This window comes from Notothenia coriiceps, unplaced genomic scaffold (genome assembly GCF_000735185.1).
Source record: "Notothenia coriiceps isolate Sejong01 unplaced genomic scaffold, NC01 NC01_scaffold00025008, whole genome shotgun sequence".
Classification (NCBI taxonomy): domain Eukaryota; kingdom Metazoa; phylum Chordata; class Actinopteri; order Perciformes; family Nototheniidae; genus Notothenia; species Notothenia coriiceps.
The window spans coordinates 1-9673 of NW_011357709.1; the positions used below are offsets into that span (position 1 = coordinate 1).

General features: G+C 40.7%; 1 long non-coding RNA gene across 1 annotated transcript; it reads right to left on the reverse strand.

Annotated features, from left to right (window-relative positions):
* Positions 1-5233: 5233 nt before the first annotated feature.
* On the reverse strand, positions 5234-7697 carry LOC104955903 (uncharacterized). The gene is made up of 2 exons (XR_799494.1): positions 7567-7697; positions 5234-5971 (listed from the first exon to the last, which is right to left on the reverse strand). It is a non-coding gene; the product is annotated as an uncharacterized lncRNA (long non-coding RNA).
* Between the last annotated feature and the right edge of the window lie 1976 nt (positions 7698-9673).

Consider the following 9673-nt stretch of genomic DNA (forward strand, 5'->3'; position numbering starts at 1 on the left):
GTTTATGATCGTAAAGACACAGAATCTAACGGTGCCCACCTCAACACTGAAAGATACAAACTCACAACGTTATCAACAAAAACGTACATCAAAACAAGTGGCGCTAGGTAGCCCACAACGCTAACATGGCTTACCTTCGTCTTTGTCTGGTCTAAACTGGTCTTCAATGGCATTAAAACGATAACGATGATGTAGTTAATCCATATGTTAATATCCAATGTGGCTGTGTCCCCTTTGAAATGTTCTGATAATCTATAAGCAATAAAACTGCAATTCCGTTTTAAAAAAGTAGAGCAGGCCATTTCTAGGCTCTGTAGCTTCATTGAATGCGCGAAGACGCCATCTTTTTTTTTTAACATGTGTGTGTGGGGATGATTTCCCTTCGATTCTATTGGCTCTAAAGATCAGAAAGAGATGTCACATGTCAAAATCGAAGAAGGGGGGCCAGAGATATGGAAAATCCACCCTAATGGCCCCAGAAGAGGTTTTTTTTGCTAAATCTGTCTAAAAAGGTCAACTATCACTTGTTTTGCATCAATCTTGATACAGGGTACTTATTATATGTTGTACTTTGGATTCCTAAAGCTTTTAGTCTACTAACCCATCATCCAAGGTTAGTTGTCACTATAAGTACAACATATCTTTTGGACGGACACTATAATTTACAGTTTTTTACCATGTTCAATCTGAATTTTCTTTAAAATAAAAAACATCTATATTGATTCTGACTTTTCTACATCCAACTCACAGGTTTATCATTACTTTGAGAAAAAAGATTATTAATTTAACCCTTTTAAAAGGGTAGATATGGTCATTTGTTCTGGGAATGTCATTTTCGAGCCTGAAACCTGAAAAACAGGCTTGGGGCTTAAGAGGATATGTCATTATGTGTTCATTTTTATCTGAAGTTGTACCCATGGATGTATAAAGAATAGTTCTACCGCAAAGTTATTCTCCGTGGGGACTTCCGGCTACAATCTTGATTCTGATTGACCAGAAGACTCGAAAAAACATCAGCAAAGATGTTTTATTCAGAAGATGATCATTACGTTACAGAAGTTTTTTTTTTTCAGACCTGCAGGTTTTCCCCTGCATTAAACACAGATTTCTTGGTCCTACAGTAGGTTCCCTTTTGTTTCTGGCATTAGTGAAAGAGCATTTGAAAATACAGCCAAACTCTAAATAACATGAGGGCAAAGTTGGCCTGATATTGAAAAATAATTCCCTTTAATCACAGATCAAATGATTTGCAGCATTCTTCTGAGTATTTAGTAGCACCCAAACCCAGCACTGCCTAATTTATGCCTGAAATCTTCTTTTCTGAAGTGCTTCAACACTTGTGTATGACATTAATTCCTAATCCTTTGTGAAAGTGCTACCCTAGAGTTGGACCAGCGCTCCCAAAATGTCTTTATTGCACAACATCAGGACTGCAGGATCTTCAAATGTTTTGAATCAGTCATTCAATAACAACATTGAGGTGTAAACATTTCAAGTGAAGTACTTGAAAGCCAATCTAATTCAAAACATACAGTAAGACTAAAATGCCTCTGCTTATGAGGCTGAAAAGATCAGGAAATACACATGTTGCTTCACCTGTGCATTGTGCTTATTGTACCTAGTAATTGGTAAATGGACTACATTTATAAAGCTGTTAACAGTCACTTCTAAGAAATCCATCAAAACCAAATGACCCATAGAGTTTTGTCGATGTTGTGCCCAAATCAGGAGGTTAAACCTGCTGCGGCGTTGCCGCATGGATGGCACTGCTGATTGGTCGGTCCACCACTTTGGTCCATCAGCAGGTGGAACGTCTTGAAAACTAAAAGGAATGGGTTGCCATGAAGATTGGTACTGAGGTTTTAAACAAGCCATTGTCATTGTGAGTACATTGGCATGTGTGGTCCTGCCTGTGTGATATGCTGTGGTAATACTGTACATTATGTTTCAGTCAGCTGTTTCCCTGGTGGTGTTGATCTTCTCTCCAGGTATAGATGGCCGTTGGTTTCCCAGTTGAATGGGGGAACTCATCGACCCTTTGACACTCCTGCTAGGTGCACACACCCTACACACACAGCTCAAATATCCTGGAGTTGTGTGCAAGAGTCGGTTTAGTGACCGTCTGACCGACAGCCCGATCATGAACATGAACTGACATTTATTTTTTGGGTGGAAGATCGAGATGTTTTGACACACACGAGTAGTGATGTCATCAAAGTGCCCCAACGGCCTTTTGGCTATGGGAGTGACCTGACCTGACCTGGTCTTTTCTGACGCCCACTTCATTTTTGGCAGCACCTGGAATATTGTGGACACCCAATGATGAAAGACGAAGCCAACACCCAAATGCCAACAACTGTAGTTCCTCAAGTGGCCAGAAGGGGCGGCTCCAAAAGGGAGTCAATCCCCACAAACCCCCATACTAAAAGGCCAACTTGACAGCCGGGTACAAAAAACAGTTTTGGTCTAAATACGTCATTTTTGGGTTGAAACTCAACTAATCAAATAATGATCTACCTCTGTCTGCATGTATGAATGAGACTGGGAGTCAGGTGGTCTTGTCACTACCAAGATGACTAAGGCCAGAGCCAAACACTTTGACCTCGATTGCCCTCATCAGAAAACTCTGGGTGGTTTCAAAGAGACTTCACCTATGTTTTATGTACAGAAAACACTGTGTTCTTGGTTGAGATTATGAAAAGGTTGTCCTTGTTTTAAAAAAAAGAAAAAACCCATTATTGACAGTTTTGCCAAATTGCAGTTTACAACACGAGAGACCCAACAGGCAACAAAATACACAATGGCTCCAAAAAAATTATTAAAGATGACTAATTAACTACTGAGAACTTAACAAAAAATACTCAACGTTAGTACTTTTTGAAGTAGACTTCAAAAACAGTAGCACATGAGAATACAATGGAAACTACTGTAGCATTATAAAAACAATTATGATTTAATCCCAACCAGTTCAAATACAGTATATCAAACACATATAAATTATCCATCCATCCATCCATCTTCTCCCGCTTATCCGTGGTCGGGTCGCGGAGGTAGCAGTTCCAGCAGAGAGCCCCAAACTTTCTTTTCCCTGGCCACATCAACCAGCTCTGACTGGGGGATCCCAAGGCGCTCCCAGGCCAGCGAAGAGATATAATCCCTCCATCTGGTTCTAGGTCTACCCCTTGGTCTCTTCCCAGCTGGACGTGCCTGGAACACCTCCCTAGGGAGGCGCCCAGGACATATAAATTAATCTTAGAAATATCTTGCTACCCTTTGCTGGAAATGTACACCAACAAACTATTGTACCTGGCAACAGATCATGTCTGTGAATGATCAACGGGATGTGAAATATCTGTCCTGTAATGTTCCACTCAGCTGTATCCGACAAGGTTTTCACTCTAAAAACGCAAGCTTTCAAAGACAAATAATAAGAAGAACAGATTTTTTTTTTTCAAAATAAATATTATGTTTTAATACTTACACTAAAAACAACAAAGAGTATTAATAGTGTAAAACATTTTACAGCAATAAATATATTAATGTGAAAATATACTAAAAATGTGTGGCTGTACAAACTCAAGAAATAGTCTTTTAAATACAAATAGAATGTTGTCGTCATCAGAGAAGTGGAGGGTGCGTTCAGGGAACACGCTCAGGCCTCAGTGTGAGGGTGGCAGACCGACGCTCAGCTACAACCTCTCAATAGGGAAAATTACTCAAGTTTGAGGAGCTAGTCCAATTAGCATTCACACACTGAAAAAACTGAAACATTGACATTCATTTTAATGTATCATGTCAACACATTTCACATAACTATTAGGTTAGTTGAAATCAATAATATCAAGTTGAACCAATAATATTAAGTTTAACTAACCTAATACAGTTATGTGAAATATTGATATAAGAGATTCAATTAAAGGTAATGTTTCAGTTTTTCAAGTACACATTTGAATGACTGTCAGGCTACATATAATTGAGATAAAATCAGAAATCGATTATTTTCATTTGTTTCCTCCGCCACTAGAAAAAACTATCAGAATTAGATGATGTAAAAGCACAGCTCCCAAACATCAATCTGAGCCAGATATATTCAAAATGATATACATAATATATGGAGGCACATCAGTGACCTTACATTTAAATTAGTCTATATAGTATAAAACATCTGTAAAGTATTTTTAAATTATATTATACTATTTCTTCATCATTACCAACTTTATATCCTATTTTCTCCTCTATTATGGCTCATCAATGAGGAAGCTCTTTTCTCATTCGCCAAAATGTAGCATTACGGTAATTTGTGCCAAGTGAAGCACACATCAGTGTAATACTTAGGAATGAGGCTGGGTTGAGGTCATAGAGACACCGGGCCAGTTTACCACCGTCAGACTGGAGGCCCCCGTCTGATTGGACAGTCTTCACTAAATTAGGTCCGAGCTGAGCAGCAGACTACTTCAGTCTTCCATGTGCCTTTGGGCCAACAAGTGCAAAACCACATGTCCATGTCCCCAGTCCAAAATGAAAAACACCTGTGTTGGCGCATCATTCATGCACATGTTGGTGGTAGGGGTTAATATCGGTCAACAGGCCCACCATAATCCCCCTCCCCCCACCCCTCTAGCCGTTGAGAAACAGCTTTAGTTTAAATCAGGAATGTCAAAGCATCGGTCCTTTTTCCCACAGAAAAGGAGTCAACAGTCATACACGTTCTCCATTCAATCTCCGATAATACATTTAAAAAAATAACCTTAACACCGAATATAAATATCAGTATGCAGAATACTGAGGATTTTCTATAAATAAAAATGAAGTGTACTAGACAAAGGGATATCTAGTAAGTATATACAGATCGTTTAGGTTTTCTGTGGATGCCTGATTTTTTCTTTGGAACACACACAAAGCCATTAAATACGGAAGTTTGTGGATTTGTACAGTGAGGTGCTGATCTGATGTGATCAGCTTGTCTGTTCACTTCTTGTCTCCGTATATACCTACAGTAATATCCCTTTAGACAGCCTGGTCTCAAGACATTTTGTGAAAGAAACACAATACCTCAAAATGTAAATTATAAACTCTGTGCACAAAGAGAGAGACATGTCTGGTTTCCAATCGAGGTAAGGGTTACATGAAGGAGGCGGAACCAGAACCAGGAAGTGGTTTATTAACTTTAACCCTGAAAGAAAAACCTGAACACTAACCCAATTTTCATATTTTTTTACATAAAATATTTGTACTTGCTAGTCTTCCCCATGAGCTACTCTTTGGTTCAGTTCCTGCCATTGTCACGTAACCCTCCCACGAGGAAAGAAGGTCATCTTCACATTTATCCGTCACCACGGCACATCACCTGCATCCACAGTTACTTCAGGAAACTCTGAGAGACTTTCCAGGTGTGTTTCCACACAGAGTCGGTCCATACAGTGGGGACAAAGCTTCACATCATGTCTCAGAGGGAAACAGTTCTTGGACCTGCATTTCAGTTCAAGTACAACAGAGGCTCTTCTTCCTCCTTCTTCTTCAAGTCTCCTTTGTCAGAGTTTGGAAGGGGAGCTCGGCTCCTGCTGCACTGCTCGTTTTTTGTTAGTAAAAAATATTTTTAAGATATCCACAGCAGACCAGCATCCAGTGAAATGTCACATAAAATCTCTTCTACAAATTCTACTCATGAGCAGAACGCCACTGAAACATTTCCCGTTCACACGCCAGTGGCGCATTCGTTTTGCTTTAAATAGTGTCTCTTTTACGTAGCAGCAATACACATTGTCGATGTACTTATAGTATATGTACATATATATTAATATCTTTATACGGAAAACAAACACTGGCAAGAGTTGCGTTTAAGAATGTCCTGTCTTGCGTTGTCGTTTCGTGTCCTGGCAGGGAATGCATCCTCAGGTTTTCAAAGTGCTGAGCCAAGAAAATAATTCCTTCATAACAGTGTTGCTGGTCTCACCTCCTCGGTCTCTCACATCTGTGGAAGACAAGGAACAAATCTGGTTAGATGATGCCAGAATATTTTTTTTAAACAGCCTAGTCTCAGAATATGATCAACACGATTGTCTCACACACAACTGCTCCATGCAAAACGAGGGATTATATAAAGGCAGGGGCAGAGCAAAAGCAAAAGGGGATAGTCAGGGGGGGGTCGGGGTTGTGGGATGTATGATCTGGGTCAGTTTGCACCTCCTGGTACTTTTTCTGCTATATATAAAATGGACCTTTTCAATTAAATAAGCCATAAACAGTACGTGTGTGTTTTCTGGGTTCAGGGTGGGGGTTATAGCTGGAATTGGGGGTAGGTTTAAGTGGTGAGGTTGAACAGGGACCTAACCCCACTTCCAGAGATCCCCCCCCCCCATCCTTAGGTCAGCCTGCACTATTTCTCCTGACCACTGGGCAGCCAATCAGAATCCTCTCAGTGGTCACTTCACCCAGGAGTGTGTTGGCTCTGCAAATACAAATCAGTGTGGGAGATCCCTCAGGGGGGGGGCTGGCTTGGGGGGGTCAGAGGTTATGGAAGTGGTTGGGTCAGGGGAGGTAGTGAGACCTTGTTAACTAGGGGCAGCACCTCTCTATCAGCTGTGCTACAAACAGTACAGAATGAGTGAAACCCCCTCCGAGTAAAAGTATTAAGCACTGACGCATGAACACCTGCTTTGTAGAAAACTGGAACATCATGGACATTGTTACAAACTCATTGTCTACTGGTAACAAAGCCAGATTAAAACTCCCTCACAGATTGATTAAGATGTTATCACTGTCTTGTCTCCAATGTACTGTTGTATTGCGTAACTATGGCACTAAAACACTAAAGACTTGCATCATTTACTAACTTCTCCCCCCGGTGCTTTCTGTCTTTTTCTCAAAGTCTTCAGAGGCAAATGGAGATTTTTCAGTATGAGAACAAAGCTAACATTGATGGGGATTTTCTGCATAAAGACTATTTTCCTGCATCCCAAATTAGATTGCATTCACTACTATTGTATTAGGGTGGCAGGAAGTGGATATCTCTAAGCATTGAGTCTCTACAAAGCTAGATACCACCAAAGGTGAGTGAAAAGATGGGTTAACCAACCCTTTATATGCATAATGCTCCACTCTTAAGCTTATAAAACCACAAAATCCTTTCCCTTATATAATGTGTTTTTTCATCTAGCTAAAACAAAGTCCATTATTAAACAAAGAAAAACGTTCTGTCATAAACATATATCAATCTAACTAGACGTTTGGGAGTTTCTAACCCTGGTATAATAACATAGTGTCAGGCAAGCACTAACATCTTAAGCATTCAGACTGGATAAAAACTACATTTGGATCTAAAAACATCATAAACAATGAACAAATCTGAAGTGACTGTACAAAAACACAATGCAAGCACAGAGAAGCACAGAGCTGCCACATTCCCAAACACCAACACAGGACCAAGAAGCAGGGAGAAGCATGCGTTCCTCAGCAGGAGAAAAAACTTTGCAGCAAGCACAGAGATGGGTAGACAGGTAGGGGGGGAGAAAATAATAAAGGGGGTTTAAAGGCACGTTGTTTATCGAGTACGTATGGTAAACAAACCTGCAAGTTCTTTCGTTTAACTCAAGTTGCCTGGACTTGCAGTCTAACTGTGTGAATTTGCAGGAACATTTACAGGTGAGAGGGTCCTGCACAAACAAGCGCTTTCTTCTCTCTGAGCAAGGCGCACAGTGGCTGCAAGGGAAGCAAAAAGGGAGAGACAGAGAGATCTAAGCTATAGAGCGAATTCTGCAGAAAAGGGCAGACACAGACACTCATGCAAAATCGCCCTAAAGTCTTGAAAGTCCAGGAAAGCCAACATCACTTTTTCTATTGTTGTTATCCTGCTCTTCCACCAAAATACTCAGTCCCAACATTATATTTCAACAAATAACAGCATATTAACCAAGTAAATGTAATGTATAATGTGTGTTCTATATATTTCTGTAGCTTAGTGCGATTGTATATTCTAAAGTATTCAGTATATTGTGTATTGTTTAGATATGCAGGGGTTCCCAAACTTTTCAGACCGCGACCCCCAAAATAACAGTGCCAGACACTGGCGACCCCTGTCAACTGATTTGTAATCTGTTCTAGAAAAACGCTGTGTTTTTTAGGATGTGAAGAAGCGTATAAAACAAACAATGGATGTCTTTTATGAACATTTATCCATGCTGGAAGTAGATTTAGATGTGTTAGGAGTTAGATAGAGAGTATGATCTAATATGTACATCCAACGAAGCATTGCATGAAGTCTGTTGATGATCAGAGGCTGTTGTGGGGCTGCAAAAACGTTTTTTTATTTTTGTTTTGCAGACAGACCATGCAGGCCAGCCCGATGGTCACCAAGGTTCATGTTTTAATAGCATTTTTACAAAAAAAAGCCCAGGCGACACTGTGAAAATATGGCTTAGACCTCAGAGTTAAACTTGGGCCTGCACCATAGTTTTACTGATTTGTTTTGAAAATCCACAGCGGAGGTTTGTGTCGTTCTACATGCATTTTGCATTTCTCTCAGTAGCCAACGATCTGTGAGTCTGTTGGCTCGGACATAAACTCCGTTATAAATGTAGTCTACATTTCATATGAGGTGTAAAACCTGCCGCGAGTGTTTTTTATTGGTTAAGGGGTCCTTGGTATGAAAAAGTTTGAGAAACACGAGAGAGCAAGTGGTACTGCTCTGCATGCATGAGGTGTGAATGGGTGAACGACTCGCTATTCGTAAAGCTATGAAGCGATGCTTTGAGGGGTCGAAAAGACCTGATAAAGCTCAATATAAGTGCAATCCATTTACCATTAAATCCTGAGATCCTGTATCTCTGATTCAATTGGTGATGCAATTTTGACAATAAAGCGGTGGACAAACACCACGTAGTATTGCAGTACTGTAGAACCCTCACACTCATAGATAATAAACCAAGAACAATCTGAAACTAAAATGTGAATGTTCCCCTCCCCGTCCTTTTTATCTCTCTCCTCCTTCCATTGGACAAGGACCTTCTCCTTTTTAACCTTCAGCTGCCACTCTGAGCTGCCTGGGGGAGTGCCTCAGTATGCTGCAGCACAATGTGGTCCAGGCCCTCAACCAGAACCAGAACCAGAACCACATGCCGAGTCCCAGCAACAGTTCAGCGGGTTTGAATCAGGCAGCGGCCCCGGACAGGTCAGGAGTCAGCCGGGGGGCCTCAGGTCTGAGAGCCCGACACGCAACTTTAATGAGAGCCACAACCACATCCAGAGCCAGGACCGGGAACACGCGGGTGAGTTTACTGATGGCTGGTAACATTTGAATAACCAGTGGAGGAAAGGATGAAACTTTTTGTCACCATCTTTATTTGGTAACATGGGACCTCATTCCAACCATTACTGTAAATGCAGAACCAACAAGGGCAAGAACCAAGCGAGACCTGCTAAGAAAGCCAACAATATTTGATTAAAACGTTAGCTTAGTTAGCAGGACAACTTAAAAAATAATCAAAAGGAGGCCTTTTTCAGTCTCCATCTGTCACCATAGGTACTTCAAACTGCGACCATAGTTTTACTGTATTTTGTTTTGAAAATCGACAATGGAGGTTTGTGTCGTACCACATGTATTTTTCATTTCTCTCAGTAGCCAATGATCTGTGAGTCTGTTGGCTCGGACATAAACTCCGTAATAAATGTAGTCTAC